The sequence below is a fragment of the Taudactylus pleione genome, unplaced genomic scaffold, assembly GCF_031769625.1.
Source record: "Taudactylus pleione unplaced genomic scaffold, aTauple2 ptg000473l, whole genome shotgun sequence".
Lineage (NCBI taxonomy): Eukaryota > Metazoa > Chordata > Amphibia > Anura > Myobatrachidae > Taudactylus > Taudactylus pleione.
The window spans coordinates 6,338,097-6,359,745 of NW_028284875.1; the positions used below are offsets into that span (position 1 = coordinate 6,338,097).

Consider the following 21,649-nt stretch of genomic DNA (forward strand, 5'->3'; position numbering starts at 1 on the left):
ATAGGCTTTATTTCATTAAAATAATTTTGGAGATGTTCCTTTCATTCTTGCTTCATACTGCACAAATGGCTCCACCAGAAACTTTTATCTGCTTATCAATCCGGAACTGTTCAGCTTGCAAAATTATGGCCCAGTATCTAAAAGCAGACATTTATCCTAATGACATTGTGGATTAGTTTTCTGAAAAGTTTTCTATCACCTGGGACAGTGGCTTCAAGTCCCATCTAGGATGCATGTTCCTTTGTTGCTCATTCTCATTCTAGAAGTTATGCTTTTTTTCAATTCAGGTGACTGTCTTAATGGTATTGCAGAAAATCCATATATACCAAAACATACCTATTAAGTTTTAATTGCAATTTAATATCAGAGTGGCTACAAAATAACAATTTATATTGCAATTGCTGATGGGTTTCTTGAAGTCCTTTCATCCATGTCATCAAAAGAGTAATTTTCTGCCTTTTATATTTCTTTGGACACTGACTTTACTGACAATTTAGGTGCTTCAGACCAAAAAAACAATGTTTACCTTTAAATATAGAGCACAAGTGAGATTTAACTTATTTTTATTTAAAGATACTGCATTTTTTGGTATTATAGTGTATATTTTCCCTATGCAACATTAAAGTTACATATATCTATACCAAATTTTATTTAAGATAAATAAACAGGAATTATTTTACAATTTTGATAATATTGTACTGTACAACAATGGCATGAATTCATTGCAATATACACCTATGGATACATAAAACTGGGCAATAACACAAATGCACAATATAATTGATTACCTTATGATTAGAATATTACTTTTATTAGGTACTTTAGTATTGGGTGCAGTAGTTTAGAGGATTTAAAAAGAAACTAATTTAAAATTAATAAACCAAGTTAATTTACTTAGTCAACTCGATGCTAAGATCACTCAACTAAAAATAATGCGCTTTGACCATGTGCTCCTGTGGCGCAATCGGTCTGTGCACGGTACTTATAAGACAGTATCTGTTGAGCAATCCTGAGGTTGTGAATTCAAGCCTCACCTGGAGCAAATGTAATTTTTTTTCTAATGTCATCAGTTAATGATTATCATCTGCTTCCTGAACATCCTGATATGAAGGCAGAAAAAAAACACAAACATGACTGTTTTTAAGTACCAGTACACACAGCTGCTTTGGTTCATATGCACTGTAAACATTACTTTAGTTAGTCAACAAAATGGAATGCAAAAGACTACCTCTTTATTGGTAAAAGAGTTGCATCAATCTGTTTTGCTGCAATGTAACATGAGGGTCCACACTATTAGGTCTGGATAGTACAATCACATTTCATGCTGGGATTTGTAAAGCAAAGAACACAAATAAACGGCTTTCCTATATCGCAACAATTAATGATTATACTAATGAAAAAATCAGTTTCACTCAAAGATGTTACTAAGCCCCAGTGGCCAAATGGATAATTCACTGGCCTCCTAAGCCAGGGATTGTGGGTTCAAGTCCCATCTGGGGTGATAGGCTTTATTTCATTAAAATAATTTTGGAGATGTTCCTTTCATTCTTGCTTCATACTGCACAAATGGCTCCACCAGAAACTTTTATCTGCTTATCAATCCGGAACTGTTCAGCTTGCAAAATTATGGCCCAGTATCTAAAAGCAGACATTTATCCTAATGACATTGTGGATTAGTTTTCTGAAAAGTTTACTATCACCTGGGACAGTGTCTTCAAGTCCCATTTAGGATGCATGTTCCTTTGTTGCTCATTGTCATTCTAGAAGTTATGCTTTTTTTCAATTCAGGTGACTGTCTTAATGGTATTGCAGAAAATCCATATATACCAAAACATACCTATTATGTTTTAATTGCAATTTAATATCAGAGTGGCTACAAAATAACAATTTCTATTGCAATTGCTGATGGGTTTCTTGAAGTCCTTTCATCCATGTCATCAAAAGGGTAATTTTCTGCCTTTTATATTTCTTTGGACACTGACTTTACTGACAATTTAGGTGCTTCAGACCAAAAAAACAATGTTTACCTTTAAATATAGAGCACAAGTGAGATTTAACTTATTTTTATTTAAAGATACTGCATTTTTGGTAATATAGTGTATATTTTCCCTATGCAACATTAAAGTTACATATTTCTATACCAAATATTATTTAAGATAAATAAACAGGAATTATTTTACAATTTTGATAATATTGAACTGTACAACAATGGCATGAATTCATTGCAATATACACCTATGGATACATAAAACTGGGCAATAACACAAATGCACAATATAATTGATTACCTTATGATTAGAATATTACTTTTATTAGGTACTTTAGTATTGGGTGCAGTAGTTTAGAGGATTTAAAAAGAAACTAATTTAAAATTAATAAACCAAGTTAATTTACTTAGTCAACTCGATGCTAAGATCACTCAACTAAAAATAATGCGCTTTGACCATGTGCTCCTGTGGCGCAATCGGTCTGTGCACGGTACTTATAAGACAGTATCTGTTGAGCAATCCTGAGGTTGTGAATTCAAGCCTCACCTGGAGCAAATGTAATTTTTTTTCTAATGTCATCAGTTAATGATTATCATCTGCTTCCTGAACATCCTGATATGAAGGCAGAAAAAAAACACAAACATGACTGTTTTTAAGTACCAGTACACACAGCTGCTTTGGTTCATATGCACTGTAAACATTACTTTAGTTAGTCAACAAAATGGAATGCAAAAGACTACCTCTTTATTGGTAAAAGAGTTGCATCAATCTGTTTTGCTGCAATGTAACATGAGGGTCCACACTATTAGGTCTGGATAGTACAATCACATTTCATGCTGGGATTTGTAAAGCAAAGAACACAAATAAACGACTTTCCTATATCGCAACAATTAATGATTATACTAATGAAAAAATCAGTTTCACTCAAAGATGTTACTAAACCCCAGTGGCCTAATGGATAAGGCACAGGCTTCCTAAGCCAGGGATTGTTGGTTCAAGTCACATCTGGGGAGATAGGCTTTATTTCATTAAAATAATTTTGGAGATGTTCCTTTTATTCTTGCTTCATACTGCCCAAATGGCTCCACCAGAAACTTTTATCTGCTTATCAATCCAGAACTGTTCAGCTTGCAAAATTATGGCCCAGTATCTAAAAGCAGACATTTATCCTAATGACATTGTGGATTAGTTTTCTGAAAAGTTTACTATCACCTGGGACAGTGGCTTCAAGTCCCATCTAGGATGCATGTTCCTTTGTTGCTCATTCTCATTCTAGAAGTTATGCTTTTTTTCAATTCAGGTGACTGTCTTAATGGTATTGCAGAAAATCCATATGTACCAAAACATACCTATTAAGTTTTAATTGCAATTTAATATCAGAGTGGCTACAAAATAACAAATTCTATTGCAATTGCTGATGGGTTTCTTGAAGTCCTTTCATCCATGTCATCAAAAGAGTAATTTTCTGCCTTTTATATTTCTTTGGACACTGACTTTACTGACAATTTAGGTGCTTCAGACCAAAAAAACAATGTTTACCTTTAAATATAGAGCACAAGTGAGATTTAACTTATTTTTATTTAAAGATACTGCATTTTTGGTAATATAGTGTATATTTTCCCTATGCAACATTAAAGTTACATATTTCTATACCAAATATTATTTAAGATAAATAAACAGGAATTATTTTACAATTTTGATAATATTGAACTGTACAACAATGGCATGAATTCATTGCAATATACACCTATGGATACATAAAACTGGGCAATAACACAAATGCACAATATAATTGATTACCTTATGATTAGAATATTACTTTTATTAGGTACTTTAGTATTGGGTGCAGTAGTTTAGAGGATTTAAAAAGAAACTAATTTAAAATTAATAAACCAAGTTAATTTACTTAGTCAACTCGATGCTAAGATCACTCAACTAAAAATAATGCGCTTTGACCAAGTTCTCCTGTGGCGCAATCGGTCTGTGTGCGGTACTTATAAGACAGTATCTGTTGAGCAATCCTGAGGTTGTGAATTCAAGCCTCACCTGGAGCAAATGTAATTTTTTTTCTAATGTCATCAGTTAATGATTATCATCTGCTTCCTGAACATCCTGATATGAAGGCAGAAAAAAAACACAAACATGACTGTTTTTAAGTACCAGTACACACAGCTGCTTTGGTTCATATGCACTGTAAAAATTACTTTAGTTAGTCAACAAAATGGAATGCAAAAGACAACCTCTTTATTGGTAAAAGAGTTGCATCAATCTGTTTTGCTGCAATGTAACATGAGGGTCCACACTATTAGGTCTGGTTAGGACAATCACATTTCATGCTGGGATTTGTAAAGCAAAGAACACAAATAAACGACTTTCCTATATCGCAACAATTAATGATTATACTAATGAAAAAATCAGTTTCACTCAAAGATGTTACTAAACCCCAGTGGCCTAATGGATAAGGCACAGGCTTCCTAAGCCAGGGATTGTTGGTTCAAGTCACATCTGGGGAGATAGGCTTTATTTCATTAAAATAATTTTGGAGATGTTCCTTTTATTCTTGCTTCATACTGCACAAATGGCTCCACCAGAAACTTTTATCTGCTTATCAATCCGGAACTGTTCAGCTTGCAAAATTATGGCCCAGTATCTAAAAGCAGACATTTATCCTAATGACATTGTGGATTAGTTTTCTGCAAAGTTTACTATCACCTGGGACAGTGGCTTCAAGTCCCATCTAGGATGCATGTTCCTTTGTTGCTCATTCTCATTCTAGAAGTTATGCTTTTTTTCAATTCAGGTGACTGTCTTAATGGTATTGCAGAAAATCCATATGTACCAAAACATACCTATTAAGTTTTAATTGCAATTTAATATCAGAGTGGCTACAAAATAACAAATTCTATTGCAATTGCTGATGGGTTTCTTGAAGTCCTTTCATCCATGTCATCAAAAGAGTAATTTTCTGCCTTTTATATTTCTTTGGACACTGACTTTACTGACAATTTAGGTGCTTCAGACCAAAAAAACAATGTTTACCTTTAAATATAGAGCACAAGTGAGATTTAACTTATTTTTATTTAAAGATACTGCATTTTTGGTAATATAGTGTATATTTTCCCTATGCAACATTAAAGTTACATATTTCTATACCAAATATTATTTAAGATAAATAAACAGGAATTATTTTACAATTTTGATAATATTGAACTGTACAACAATGGCATGAATTCATTGCAATATACACCTATGGATACATAAAACTGGGCAATAACACAAATGCACAATATAATTGATTACCTTATGATTAGAATATTACTTTTATTAGGTACTTTAGTATTGGGTGCAGTAGTTTAGAGGATTTAAAAAGAAACTAATTTAAAATTAATAAACCAAGTTAATTTACTTAGTCAACTCGATGCTAAGATCACTCAACTAAAAATAATGCGCTTTGACCAAGTTCTCCTGTGGCGCAATCAGTCTGTGTGCGGTACTTATAAGACAGTATCTGTTGAGCAATCCTGAGGTTGTGAATTCAAGCCTCACCTGGAGCAAATGTAATTTTTTTTCTAATGTCATCAGTTAATGATTATCATCTGCTTCCTGAACATCCTGATATGAAGGCAGAAAAAAAACACAAACATGACTGTTTTTAAGTACCAGTACACACAGCTGCTTTGGTTCATATGCACTGTAAAAATTACTTTAGTTAGTCAACAAAATGGAATGCAAAAGACAACCTCTTTATTGGTAAAAGAGTTGCATCAATCTGTTTTGCTGCAATGTAACATGAGGGTCCACACTATTAGGTCTGGTTAGGACAATCACATTTCATGCTGGGATTTGTAAAGCAAAGAACACAAATAAACGGCTTTCCTATATCGCAACAATTAATGATTATACTAATGAAAAAATCAGTTTCACTCAAATATGTTACTAAGCCCCAGTGGCCTAATGGATAAGGCACTGGCCTCCTAAGCCAGGGATTGTGGGTTCAAGTCCCATCTGGGGTGATAGGCTTTATTTCATTAAAATAATTTTGGAGATGTTCCTTTTATTCTTGCTTCATACTGCACAAATGGCTCCACCAGAAACTTTTATCTGCTTATCAATCCGGAACTGTTCAGCTTGCAAAATTATGGCCCAGTATCTAAAAGCAGACATTTATCCTAATGACATTGTGGATTAGTTTTCTGAAAAGTTTTCTATCACCTGGGACAGTGGCTTCAAGTCCCATCTAGGATGCATGTTCCTTTGTTGCTCATTCTCATTCTAGAAGTTATGCTTTTTTTCAATTCAGGTGACTGTCTTAATGGTATTGCAGAAAATCCATATGTACCAAAACATACCTATTAAGTTTTAATTGCAATTTAATATCAGAGTGGCTACAAAATAACAATTTATATTGCAATTGCTGATGGGTTTCTTGAAGTCCTTTCATCCATGTCATCAAAAGAGTAATTTTCTGCCTTTTATATTTCTTTGGACACTGACTTTACTGACAATTTAGGTGCTTCAGACCAAAAAAACAATGTTTACCTTTAAATATAGAGCACAAGTGAGATTTAACTTATTTTTATTTAAAGATACTGCATTTTTTGGTATTATAGTGTATATTTTCCCTATGCAACATTAAAGTTACATATATCTATACCAAATTTTATTTAAGATAAATAAACAGGAATTATTTTACAATTTTGATAATATTGTACTGTACAACAATGGCATGAATTCATTGCAATATACACCTATGGATACATAAAACTGGGCAATAACACAAATGCACAATATAATTGATTACCTTATGATTAGAATATTACTTTTATTAGGTACTTTAGTATTGGGTGCAGTAGTTTAGAGGATTTAAAAAGAAACTAATTTAAAATTAATAAACCAAGTTAATTTACTTAGTCAACTCGATGCTAAGATCACTCAACTAAAAATAATGCGCTTTGACCATGTGCTCCTGTGGCGCAATCGGTCTGTGCACGGTACTTATAAGACAGTATCTGTTGAGCAATCCTGAGGTTGTGAATTCAAGCCTCACCTGGAGCAAATGTAATTTTTTTTCTAATGTCATCAGTTAATGATTATCATCTGCTTCCTGAACATCCTGATATGAAGGCAGAAAAAAAACACAAACATGACTGTTTTTAAGTACCAGTACACACAGCTGCTTTGGTTCATATGCACTGTAAACATTACTTTAGTTAGTCAACAAAATGGAATGCAAAAGACTACCTCTTTATTGGTAAAAGAGTTGCATCAATCTGTTTTGCTGCAATGTAACATGAGGGTCCACACTATTAGGTCTGGATAGTACAATCACATTTCATGCTGGGATTTGTAAAGCAAAGAACACAAATAAACGGCTTTCCTATATCACAACAATTAATGATTATACTAATGAAAAAATCAGTTTCACTCAAAGATGTTACTAAGCCCCAGTGGCCAAATGGATAATTCACTGGCCACCTAAGCCAGGGATTGTGGGTTCAAGTCCCATCTGGGGTGATAGGCTTTATTTCATTAAAATAATTTTGGAGATGTTCCTTTCATTCTTGCTTCATACTGCACAAATGGCTCCACCAGAAACTTTTATCTGCTTATCAATCCGGAACTGTTCAGCTTGCAAAATTATGGCCCAGTATCTAAAAGCAGACATTTATCCTAATGACATTGTGGATTAGTTTTCTGAAAAGTTTTCTATCACCTGGGACAGTGGCTTCAAGTCCCATCTAGGATGCATGTTCCTTTGTTGCTCATTCTCATTCTAGAAGTTATGCTTTTTTTCAATTCAGGTGACTGTCTTAATGGTATTGCAGAAAATCCATATATACCAAAACATACCTATTAAGTTTTAATTGCAATTTAATATCAGAGTGGCTACAAAATAACAATTTATATTGCAATTGCTGATGGGTTTCTTGAAGTCCTTTCATCCATGTCATCAAAAGAGTAATTTTCTGCCTTTTATATTTCTTTGGACACTGACTTTACTGACAATTTAGGTGCTTCAGACCAAAAAAACAATGTTTACCTTTAAATATAGAGCACAAGTGAGATTTAACTTATTTTTATTTAAAGATACTGCATTTTTTGGTATTATAGTGTATATTTTCCCTATGCAACATTAAAGTTACATATATCTATACCAAATTTTATTTAAGATAAATAAACAGGAATTATTTTACAATTTTGATAATATTGTACTGTACAACAATGGCATGAATTCATTGCAATATACACCTATGGATACATAAAACTGGGCAATAACACAAATGCACAATATAATTGATTACCTTATGATTAGAATATTACTTTTATTAGGTACTTTAGTATTGGGTGCAGTAGTTTAGTGGATTTAAAAAGTAACTAATTTAAAATTAATAAACCAAGTTAATTTACTTAGTCAACTCGATGCTAAAATCACTCAACTAAAAATAATGCGCTTTGACCATGTGCTCCTGTGGCGCAATCGGTCTGTGCACGGTACTTATAAGACAGTATCTGTTGAGCAATCCTGAGGTTGTGAATTCAAGCCTCACCTGGAGCAAATGTAATTTTTTTTCTAATGTCATCAGTTAATGATTATCATCTGCTTCCTGAACATCCTGATATGAAGGCAGAAAAAAAACACAAACATGACTGTTTTTAAGTACCAGTACACACAGCTGCTTTGGTACATATGCACTGTAAAAATTACTTTAGTTAGTCAACAAAATGGAATGCAAAAGACTACCTCTTTATTGGTAAAAGAGTTGCATCAATCTGTTTTGCTGCAAAGTAACATGAGGGTCCACACTATTAGGTCTGGATAGTACAATCACATTTCATGCTGGGATTTGTAAAGCAAAGAACACAAATAAACGACTTTCCTATATCGCAACAATTAATGATTATACTAATGAAAAAATCAGTTTCACTCAAAGATGTTACTAAACCCCAGTGGCCTAATGGATAAGGCACAGGCTTCCTAAGCCAGGGATTGTGGGTTCAAGTCCCATCTAGGATGCATGTTCCTTTGTTGCTCATTCTCATTCTAGAAGTTATGCTTTTTTTCAATTCAGGTGACTGTCTTAATGGTATTGCAGAAAATCCATATATACCAAAACATACCTATTAAGTTTTAATTGCAATTTAATATCAGAGTGGCTACAAAATAACAATTTCTATTGCAATTGCTGATGGGTTTCTTGAAGTCCTTTCATCCATGTCATCAAAAGAGTAATTTTCTGCCTTTTATATTTCTTTGGACACTGACTTTACTGACAATTTAGGTGCTTCAGACCAAAAAAACAATGTTTACCTTTAAATATAGAGCACAAGTGAGATTTAACTTATTTTTATTTAAAGATACTGCATTTTTTGGTATTATAGTGTATATTTTCCCTATGCAACATTAAAGTTACATATATCTATACCAAATATTATTTAAGATAAATAAACAGGAATTATTTTACAATTTTGATAATATTGTACTGTACAACAATGGCATGAATTCATTGCAATATACACCTATGGATACATAAAACTGGGCAATAACACAAATGCACAATATAATTGATTACCTTATGATTAGAATATTACTTTTATTAGGTACTTTAGTATTGGGTGCAGTAGTTTAGTGGATTTAAAAAGTAACTAATTTAAAATTAATAAACCAAGTTAATTTACTTAGTCAACTCGATGCTAAAATCACTCAACTAAAAATAAAGCTCTTTGTCCATGTGCTCCTGTGGCGCAATCGGTCTGTGCGCGGTACTTATAAGACAGTATCTGTTGAACAATCCTGAGGTTGTGAATTCAAGCCTCACGTGAAGCAAATGTAATTTTTTTTCTAATGTCATCAGTTAATGATTATCATCTGCTTCCTGAACATCCTGATATGAAGGCAGAAAAAAAACACAAACATGACTGTTTTTAAGTACCAGTACACACAGCTGCTTTGGTTCATATGCACTGTAAACATTACTTTAGTTAGTCAACAAAATGGAATGCAAAAGACTACCTCTTTATTGGTAAAAGAGTTGCATCAATCTGTTTTGCTGCAATGTAACATGAGGGTCCACACTATTAGGTCTGGATAGTACAATCACATTTCATGCTGGGATTTGTAAAGCAAAGAACACAAATAAACGGCTTTCCTATATCGCAACAATTAATGATTATACTAATGAAAAAATCAGTTTCACTCAAATATGTTACTAAGCCCCAATGGCCTAATGGATAAGGCACTGGCCACCTAAGCCAGGGATTGTGGGTTCAAGTCCCATCTGGGGTGATAGGCTTTATTTCATTAAAATAATTTTGGAGATGTTCCTTTCATTCTTGCTTCATACTGCACAAATGGCTCCACCAGAAACTTTTATCTGCTTATCAATCCGGAACTGTTCAGCTTGCAAAATTATGGCCCAGTATCTAAAAGCAGACATTTATCCTAATGACATTGTGGATTAGTTTTCTGAAAAGTTTTCTATCACCTGGGACAGTGGCTTCAAGTCCCATCTAGGATGCATGTTCCTTTGTTGCTCATTCTCATTCTAGAAGTTATGCTTTTTTTCAATTCAGGTGACTGTCTTAATGGTATTGCAGAAAAACCATATATACCAAAACATACCTATTAAGTTTTAATTGCAATTTAATATCAGAGTGGCTACAAAATAACAATTTATATTGCAATTGCTGATGGGTTTCTTGAAGTCCTTTCATCCATGTCATCAAAAGAGTAATTTTCTGCCTTTTATATTTCTTTGGACACTGACTTTACTGACAATTTAGGTGCTTCAGACCAAAAAAACAATGTTTACCTTTAAATATAGAGCACAAGTGAGATTTAACATATTTTTATTTAAAGATACTGCATTTTTGGTATTATAGTGTATATTTTCCCTATGCAACATTAAAGTTACATATTTCTATACCAAATATTATTTAAGATAAATAAACAGGAATTATTTTACAATTTTGATAATATTGAACTGTACAACAATGGCATGAATTCATTGCAATATACACCTATGGATACATAAAACTGGGCAATAACACAAATGCACAATATAATTGATTACCTTATGATTAGAATATTACTTTTATTAGGTACTTTAGTATTGGGTGCAGTAGTTTAGAGGATTTAAAAAGAAACTAATTTAAAATTAATAAACCAAGTTAATTTACTTAGTCAACTCGATGCTAAGATCACTCAACTAAAAATAATGCGCTTTGACCATGTGCTCCTGTGGCGCAATCGGTCTGTGCGCGGTACTTATAAGACAGTATCTGTTGAGCAATCCTGAGGTTGTGAATTCAAGCCTCACCTGGAGCAAATGTAATTCTTTTTCTAATGTCATCAGTTAATGATTATCATCTGCTTCCTGAACATCCTGATATGAAGGCAGAAAAAAAACACAAACATGACTGTTTTTAAGTACCAGTACACACAGCTGCTTTGGTTCATATGCACTGTAAAAATTACTTTAGTTAGTCAACAAAATGGAATGCAAAAGACTACCTCTTTATTGGTAAAAGAGTTGCATCAATCTGTTTTGCTGCAATGTAACATGAGGGTCCACACTATTAGGTCTGGATAGTACAATCACATTTCATGCTGGGATTTGTAAAGCAAAGAACACAAATAAACGACTTTCCTATATTGCAACAATTAATGATTATACTAATGAAAAAATCAGTTTCACTCAAAGATGTTACTAAACCCCAGTGGCCTAATGGATAAGGCACAGGCTTCCTAAGCCAGGGATTGTGGGTTCAAGTCCCATCTGGGGAGATAGGCTTTATTTCATTAAAATAATTTTGGAGATGTTCCTTTTATTCTTGCTTCATACTGCACAAATGGCTCCACCAGAAACTTTTATCTGCTTATCAATCCGGAACTGTTCAGCTTGCAAAATTATGGCCCAGTATCTAAAAGCAGACATTTATCCTAATGACATTGTGGATTAGTTTTCTGAAAAGTTTACTATCACCTGGGACAGTGGCTTCAAGTCCCATCTAGGATGCATGTTCCTTTGTTGCTCATTCTCATTCTAGAAGTTATGCTTTTTTTCAATTCAGGTGACTGTCTTAATGGTATTGCAGAAAATCCATATGTACCAAAACATACCTATTAAGTTTTAATTGCAATTTAATATCAGAGTGGCTACAAAATAACAATTTCTATTGCAATTGCTGATGGGTTTCTTGAAGTCCTTTCATCCATGTCATCAAAAGGGTAATTTTCTGCCTTTTATATTTCTTTGGACACTGACTTTACTGACAATTTAGGTGCTTCAGACCAAAAAAACAATGTTTACCTTTAAATATAGTGCACAAGTGAGATTTAACTTATTTTTATTTAAAGATACTGCATTTTTGGTAATATAGTGTATATTTTCCCTATGCAACATTAAAGTTACATATTTCTATACCAAATATTATTTAAGATAAATAAACAGGAATTATTTTACAATTTTGATAATATTGAACTGTACAACAATGGCATGAATTCATTGCAATATACACCTATGGATACATAAAACTGGGCAATAACACAAATGCACAATATAATTGATTACCTTATGATTAGAATATTACTTTTATTAGGTACTTTAGTATTGGGTGCAGTAGTTTAGAGGATTTAAAAAGAAACTAATTTAAAATTAATAAACCAAGTTAATTTACTTAGTCAACTCGATGCTAAGATCACTCAACTAAAAATAATGCGCTTTGACCATGTGCTCCTGTGGCGCAATCGGTCTGTTCGCGGTACTTATAAGACAGTATCTGTTGAGCAATCCTGAGGTTGTGAATTCAAGCCTCACCTGGAGCAAATGTAATTTTTTTTCTAATGTCATCAGTTAATGATTATCATCTGCTTCCTGAACATCCTGATATGAAGGCAGAAAAAAAACACAAACATGACTGTTTTTAAGTACCAGTACACACAGCTGCTTTGGTTCATATGCACTGTAAAAATTACTTTAGTTAGTCAACAAAATGGAATGCAAAAGACTACCTCTTTATTGGTAAAAGAGTTGCATCAATCTGTTTTGCTGCAATGTAACATGAGGGTCCACACTATTAGGTCTGGATAGTACAATCACATTTCATGCTGGGATTTGTAAAGCAAAGAACACAAATAAATGACTTTCCTATATCGCAACAATTAATGATTATACTAATGAAAAAATCAGTTTCACTCAAAGATGTTACTAAACCCCAGTGGCCTAATGGATAAGGCACAGGCTTCCTAAGCCAGGGATTGTGGGTTCAAGTCCCATCTGGGGTGATAGGCTTTATTTCATTAAAATAATTTTGGAGATGTTCCTTTCATTCTTGCTTCATACTGCACAAATGGCTCCACCAGAAACTTTTATCTGCTTATCAATCCGGAACTGTTCAGCTTGCAAAATTATGGCCCAGTATCTAAAAGCAGACATTTATCCTAATGACATTGTGGATTAGTTTTCTGAAAAGTTTTCTATCACCTGGGACAGTGGCTTCAAGTCCCATCTAGGATGCATGTTCCTTTGTTGCTCATTCTCATTCTAGAAGTTATGCTTTTTTTCAATTCAGGTGACTGTATTAATGGTATTGCAGAAAATCCATATATACCAAAACATACCTATTAAGTTTTAATTGCAATTTAATATCAGAGTGGCTACAAAATAACAATTTATATTGCAATTGCTGATGGGTTTCTTGAAGTCCTTTCATCCATGTCATCAAAAGAGTAATTTTCTGCCTTTTATATTTCTTTGGACACTGACTTTACTGACAATTTAGGTGCTTCAGACCAAAAAAACAATGTTTACCTTTAAATATAGAGCACAAGTGAGATTTAACTTATTTTTATTTAAAGATACTGCATTTTTTGGTATTATAGTGTATATTTTCCCTATGCAACATTAAAGTTACATATATCTATACCAAATTTTATTTAAGATAAATAAACAGGAATTATTTTACAATTTTGATAATATTGTACTGTACAACAATGGCATGAATTCATTGCAATATACACCTATGGATACATAAAACTGGGCAATAACACAAATGCACAATATAATTGATTACCTTATGATTAGAATATTACTTTTATTAGGTACTTTAGTATTGGGTGCAGTAGTTTAGAGGATTTAAAAAGAAACTAATTTAAAATTAATAAACCAAGTTAATTTACTTAGTCAACTCGATGCTAAGATCACTCAACTAAAAATAATGCGCTTTGACCATGTGCTCCTGTGGCGCAATCGGTCTGTGCACGGTACTTATAAGACAGTATCTGTTGAGCAATCCTGAGGTTGTGAATTCAAGCCTCACCTGGAGCAAATGTAATTTTTTTTCTAATGTCATCAGTTAATGATTATCATCTGCTTCCTGAACATCCTGATATGAAGGCAGAAAAAAAACACAAACATGACTGTTTTTAAGTACCAGTACACACAGCTGCTTTGGTACATATGCACTGTAAACATTACTTTAGTTAGTCAACAAAATGGAATGCAAAAGACTACCTCTTTATTGGTAAAAGAGTTGCATCAATCTGTTTTGCTGCAATGTAACATGAGGGTCCACACTATTAGGTCTGGATAGTACAATCACATTTCATGCTGGGATTTGTAAAGCAAAGAACACAAATAAACGGCTTTCCTATATCACAACAATTAATGATTATACTAATGAAAAAATCAGTTTCACTCAAAGATGTTACTAAGCCCCAGTGGCCAAATGGATAATTCACTGGCCACCTAAGCCAGGGATTGTGGGTTCAAGTCCCATCTGGGGTGATAGGCTTTATTTCATTAAAATAATTTTGGAGATGTTCCTTTCATTCTTGCTTCATACTGCACAAATGGCTCCACCAGAAACTTTTATCTGCTTATCAATCCGGAACTGTTCAGCTTGCAAAATTATGGCCCAGTATCTAAAAGCAGACATTTATCCTAATGACATTGTGGATTAGTTTTCTGAAAAGTTTTCTATCACCTGGGACAGTGGCTTCAAGTCCCATCTAGGATGCATGTTCCTTTGTTGCTCATTCTCATTCTAGAAGTTATGCTTTTTTTCAATTCAGGTGACTGTATTAATGGTATTGCAGAAAATCCATATATACCAAAACATACCTATTAAGTTTTAATTGCAATTTAATATCAGAGTGGCTACAAAATAACAATTTATATTGCAATTGCTGATGGGTTTCTTGAAGTCCTTTCATCCATGTCATCAAAAGAGTAATTTTCTGCCTTTTATATTTCTTTGGACACTGACTTTACTGACAATTTAGGTGCTTCAGACCAAAAAAACAATGTTTACCTTTAAATATAGAGCACAAGTGAGATTTAACTTATTTTTATTTAAAGATACTGCATTTTTTGGTATTATAGTGTATATTTTCCCTATGCAACATTAAAGTTACATATATCTATACCAAATTTTATTTAAGATAAATAAACAGGAATTATTTTACAATTTTGATAATATTGTACTGTACAACAATGGCATGAATTCATTGCAATATACACCTATGGATACATAAAACTGGGCAATAACACAAATGCACAATATAATTGATTACCTTATGATTAGAATATTACTTTTATTAGGTACTTTAGTATTGGGTGCAGTAGTTTAGTGGATTTAAAAAGTAACTAATTTAAAATTAATAAACCAAGTTAATTTACTTAGTCAACTCGATGCTAAAATCACTCAACTAAAAATAATGCGCTTTGACCATGTGCTCCTGTGGCGCAATCGGTCTGTGCACGGTACTTATAAGACAGTATCTGTTGAGCAATCCTGAGGTTGTGAATTCAAGCCTCACCTGGAGCAAATGTAATTTTTTTTCTAATGTCATCAGTTAATGATTATCATCTGCTTCCTGAACATCCTGATATGAAGGCAGAAAAAAAACACAAACATGACTGTTTTTAAGTACCAGTACACACAGCTGCTTTGGTACATATGCACTGTAAAAATTACTTTAGTTAGTCAACAAAATGGAATGCAAAAGACTACCTCTTTATTGGTAAAAGAGTTGCATCAATCTGTTTTGCTGCAAAGTAACATGAGGGTCCACACTATTAGGTCTGGATAGTACAATCACATTTCATGCTGGGATTTGTAAAGCAAAGAACACAAATAAACGACTTTCCTATATCGCAACAATTAATGATTATACTAATGAAAAAATCAGTTTCACTCAAAGATGTTACTAAACCCCAGTGGCCTAATGGATAAGGCACAGGCTTCCTAAGCCAGGGATTGTGGGTTCAAGTCCCATCTAGGATGCATGTTCCTTTGTTGCTCATTCTCATTCTAGAAGTTATGCTTTTTTTCAATTCAGGTGACTGTCTTAATGGTATTGCAGAAAATCCATATATACCAAAACATACCTATTAAGTTTTAATTGCAATTTAATATCAGAGTGGCTACAAAATAACAATTTCTATTGCAATTGCTGATGGGTTTCTTGAAGTCCTTTCATCCATGTCATCAAAAGAGTAATTTTCTGCCTTTTATATTTCTTTGGACACTGACTTTACTGACAATTTAGGTGCTTCAGACCAAAAAAACAATGTTTACCTTTAAATATAGAGCACAAGTGAGATTTAACTTATTTTTATTTAAAGATACTGCATTTTTTGGTATTATAGTGTATATTTTCCCTATGCAACATTAAAGTTACATATATCTATACCAAATATTATTTAAGATAAATAAACAGGAATTATTTTACAATTTTGATAATATTGTACTGTACAACAATGGCATGAATTCATTGCAATATACACCAATGGATACATAAAACTGGGCAATAACACAAATGCACAATATAATTGATTACCTTATGATTAGAATATTACTTTTATTAGGTACTTTAGTATTGGGTGCAGTAGTTTAGTGGATTTAAAAAGTAACTAATTTAAAATTAATAAACCAAGTTAATTTACTTAGTCAACTCGATGCTAAAATCACTCAACTAAAAATAAAGCTCTTTGTCCATGTGCTCCTGTGGCGCAATCGGTCTGTGCGCGGTACTTATAAGACAGTATCTGTTGAACAATCCTGAGGTTGTGAATTCAAGCCTCACGTGAAGCAAATGTAATTTTTTTTCTAATGTCATCAGTTAATGATTATCATCTGCTTCCTGAACATCCTGATATGAAGGCAGAAAAAAAACACAAACATGACTGTTTTTAAGTACCAGTACACACAGCTGCTTTGGTTCATATGCACTGTAAACATTACTTTAGTTAGTCAACAAAATGGAATGCAAAAGACTACCTCTTTATTGGTAAAAGAGTTGCATCAATCTGTTTTGCTGCAATGTAACATGAGGGTCCACACTATTAGGTCTGGATAGTACAATCACATTTCATGCTGGGATTTGTAAAGCAAAGAACACAAATAAACGGCTTTCCTATATCGCAACAATTAATGATTATACTAATGAAAAAATCAGTTTCACTCAAATATGTTACTAAGCCCCAATGGCCTAATGGATAAGGCACTGGCCTCCTAAGCCAGGGATTGTGGGTTCAAGTCCCATCTGGGGTGATAGGCTTTATTTCATTAAAATAATTTTGGAGATGTTCCTTTCATTCTTGCTTCATACTGCACAAATGGCTCCACCAGAAACTTTTATCTGCTTATCAATCCGGAACTGTTCAGCTTGCAAAATTATGGCCCAGTATCTAAAAGCAGACATTTATCCTAATGACATTGTGGATTAGTTTTCTGAAAAGTTTTCTATCACCTGGGACAGTGGCTTCAAGTCCCATCTAGGATGCATGTTCCTTTGTTGCTCATTCTCATTCTAGAAGTTATGCTTTTTTTCAATTCAGGTGACTGTCTTAATGGTATTGCAGAAAAACCATATATACCAAAACATACCTATTAAGTTTTAATTGCAATTTAATATCAGAGTGGCTACAAAATAACAATTTATATTGCAATTGCTGATGGGTTTCTTGAAGTCCTTTCATCCATGTCATCAAAAGAGTAATTTTCTGCCTTTTATATTTCTTTGGACACTGACTTTACTGACAATTTAGGTGCTTCAGACCAAAAAAACAATGTTTACCTTTAAATATAGAGCACAAGTGAGATTTAACTTATTTTTATTTAAAGATACTGCATTTTTTGGTATTATAGTGTATATTTTCCCTATGCAACATTTAAGTTACATATATCTATACCAAATTTTATTTAAGATAAATAAACAGGAATTATTTTACAATTTTGATAATATTGTACTGTACAACAATGGCATGAATTCATTGCAATATACACCTATGGATACATAAAACTGGGCAATAACACAAATGCACAATATAATTGATTACCTTATGATTAGAATATTACTTTTATTAGGTACTTTATTATTGGGTGCAGTAGTTTAGAAGATTTAAAAAGAAACTAATTTAAAATTAATAAACCAAGTTAATTTACTTAGTCAACTCGATGCTAACATCACTCAACTAAAAATAATGCGCTTCGACCAAGTTCTCCTGTGGCGCAATCGGTCTGTGTGCGGTACTTATAAGACAGTATCTGTTGAGCAATCCTGAGGTTGTGAATTCAAGCCTCACGTGAAGCAAATGTAATTTTTTTTCTAATGTCATCAGTTAATGATTATCATCTGCTTCCTGAACATCCTGATATGAAGGCAGAAAAAAAACACAAACATGACTGTTTTTAAGTACCAGTACACACAGCTGCTTTGGTTCATATGCACTGTAAACATTACTTTAGTTAGTCAACAAAATGGAATGCAAAAGACTACCTCTTTATTGGTAAAAGAGTTGCATCAATCTGTTTTGCTGCAATGTAACATGAGGGTCCACACTATTAGGTCTGGATAGTACAATCACATTTCATGCTGGGATTTGTAAAGCAAAGAACACAAATAAACGGCTTTCCTATATCGCAACAATTAATGATTATACTAATGAAAAAATCAGTTTCACTCAAAGATGTTACTAAGCCCCAGTGGCCAAATGGATAATTCACTGGCCTCCTAAGCCAAGGATTGTGGGTTCAAGTCCCATCTGGGGTGATAGGCTTTATTTCATTAAAATAATTTTGGAGATGTTCCTTTCATTCTTGCTTCATACTGCACAAATGGCTCCACCAGAAACTTTTATCTGCTTATCAATCCGGAACTGTTCAGCTTGCAAAATTATGGCCCAGTATCTAAAAGCAGACATTTATCCTAATGACATTGTGGATTAGTTTTCTGAAAAGTTTACTATCACCTGGGACAGTGTCTTCAAGTCCCATTTAGGATGCATATTCCTTTGTTGCTCATTCTCATTCTAGAAGTTATGCTTTTTTTCAATTCAGGTGACTGTCTTAATGGTATTGCAGAAAATCCATATATACCAAAACATACCTATTATGTTTTAATTGCAATTTAATATCAGAGTGGCTACAAAATAACAATTTCTATTGCAATTGCTGATGGGTTTCTTGAAGTCCTTTCATCCATGTCATCAAAAGGGTAATTTTCTGCCTTTTATATTTCTTTGGACACTGACTTTACTGACAATTTAGGTGCTTCAGACCAAAAAAACAATGTTTACCTTTAAATATAGAGCACAAGTGAGATTTAACATATTTTTATTTAAAGATACTGCATTTTTGGTAATATAGTGTATATTTTCCCTATGCAACATTAAAGTTACATATTTCTATACCAAATATTATTTAAGATAAATAAACAGGAATTATTTTACAATTTTGATAATATTGAACTGTACAACAATGGCATGAATTCATTGCAATATACACCTATGGATACATAAAACTGGGCAATAACACAAATGCACAATATAATTGATTACCTTATGATTAGAATATTACTTTTATTAGGTACTTTAGTATTGGGTGCAGTAGTTTAGAGGATTTAAAAAGAAACTAATTTAAAATTAATAAACCAAGTTAATTTACTTAGTCAACTCGATGCTAAGATCACTCAACTAAAAATAATGCGCTTTGACCATGTGCTCCTGTGGCGCAATCGGTCTGTGCGCGGTACTTATAAGACAGTATCTGTTGAGCAATCCTGAGGTTGTGAATTCAAGCCTCACCTGGAGCAAATGTAATTCTTTTTCTAATGTCATCAGTTAATGATTATCATCTGCTTCCTGAACATCCTGATATGAAGGCAGAAAAAAAACACAAACATGACTGTTTTTAAGTACCAGTACACACAGCTGCTTTGGTTCATATGCACTGTAAAAATTACTTTAGTTAGTCAACAAAATGGAATGCAAAAGACTACCTCTTTATTGGTAAAAGAGTTGCATCAATCTGTTTTGCTGCAATGTAACATGAGGGTCCACACTATTAGGTCTGGATAGTACAATCACATTTCATGCTGGGATTTGTAAAGCATAGAACACAAATAAACGACTTTCCTATATTGCAACAATTAATGATTATACTAATGAAAAAATCAGTTTCACTCAAAGATGTTACTAAACCCCAGTGGCCTAATGGATAAGGCACAGGTTTCCTAAGCCAGGGATTGTGGGTTCAAGTCCCATCTGGGGAGATAGGCTTTATTTCATTAAAATAATTTTGGAGATGTTCCTTTTATTCTTGCTTCATACTGCACAAATGGCTCCACCAGAAACTTTTATCTGCTTATCAATCCGGAACTGTTCAGCTTGCAAAATTATGGCCCAGTATCTAAAAGCAGACATTTATCCTAATGACATTGTGGATTAGTTTTCTGAAAAGTTTACTATCACCTGGGACAGTGGCTTCAAGTCCCATCTAGGATGCATGTTCCTTTGTTGCTCATTCTCATTCTAGAAGTTATGCTTTTTTTCAATTCAGGTGACTGTCTTAATGGTATTGCAGAAAATCCATATGTACCAAAACATACCTATTAAGTTTTAATTGCAATTTAATATCAGAGTGGCTACAAAATAACAATTTCTATTGCAATTGCTGATGGGTTTCTTGAAGTCCTTTCATCCATGTCATCAAAAGGGTAATTTTCTGCCTTTTATATTTCTTTGGACACTGACTTTACTGACAATTTAGGTGCTTCAGACCAAAAAAACAATGTTTACCTTTAAATATAGTGCACAAGTGAGATTTAACTTATTTTTATTTAAAGATACTGCATTTTTGGTAATATAGTGTATATTTTCCCTATGCAACATTAAAGTTACATATTTCTATACCAAATATTATTTAAGATAAATAAACAGGAATTATTTTACAATTTTGATAATATTGAACTGTACAACAATGGCATGAATTCATTGCAATATACACCTATGGATACATAAAACTGGGCAATAACACAAATGCACAATATAATTGATTACCTTATGATTAGAATATTACTTTTATTAGGTACTTTAGTATTGGGTGCAGTAGTTTAGAGGATTTAAAAAGAAACTAATTTAAAATTAATAAACCAAGTTAATTTACTTAGTCAACTCGATGCTAAGATCACTCAACTAAAAATAATGCGCTTTGACCATGTGCTCCTGTGGCGCAATCGGTCTGTTCGCGGTACTTATAAGACAGTATCTGTTGAGCAATCCTGAGGTTGTGAATTCAAGCCTCACCTGGAGCAAATGTAATTTTTTTTCTAATGTCATCAGTTAATGATTATCATCTGCTTCCTGAACATCCTGATA

The 21,649-nt window shown here is 33.1% G+C and overlaps 3 non-coding genes across 3 annotated transcripts; all 3 read left to right on the top strand.

The window, feature by feature from the left end:
* Positions 1 to 5,928: 5,928 nt before the first annotated feature.
* Positions 5,929 to 6,001, top strand: TRNAR-CCU (transfer RNA arginine (anticodon CCU)). The gene has a single exon. It is a non-coding gene; the product is annotated as a tRNA-Arg (tRNA).
* Positions 6,002 to 13,199: 7,198 nt separating this feature from the next.
* Positions 13,200 to 13,272, top strand: TRNAR-CCU (transfer RNA arginine (anticodon CCU)). Its single transcript has one exon. It is a non-coding gene; the product is annotated as a tRNA-Arg (tRNA).
* Positions 13,273 to 17,470: 4,198 nt separating this feature from the next.
* On the top strand, positions 17,471 to 17,543 carry TRNAR-CCU (transfer RNA arginine (anticodon CCU)). The gene has a single exon. It is a non-coding gene; the product is annotated as a tRNA-Arg (tRNA).
* The last annotated feature ends 4,106 nt before the right edge of the window (positions 17,544 to 21,649 follow it).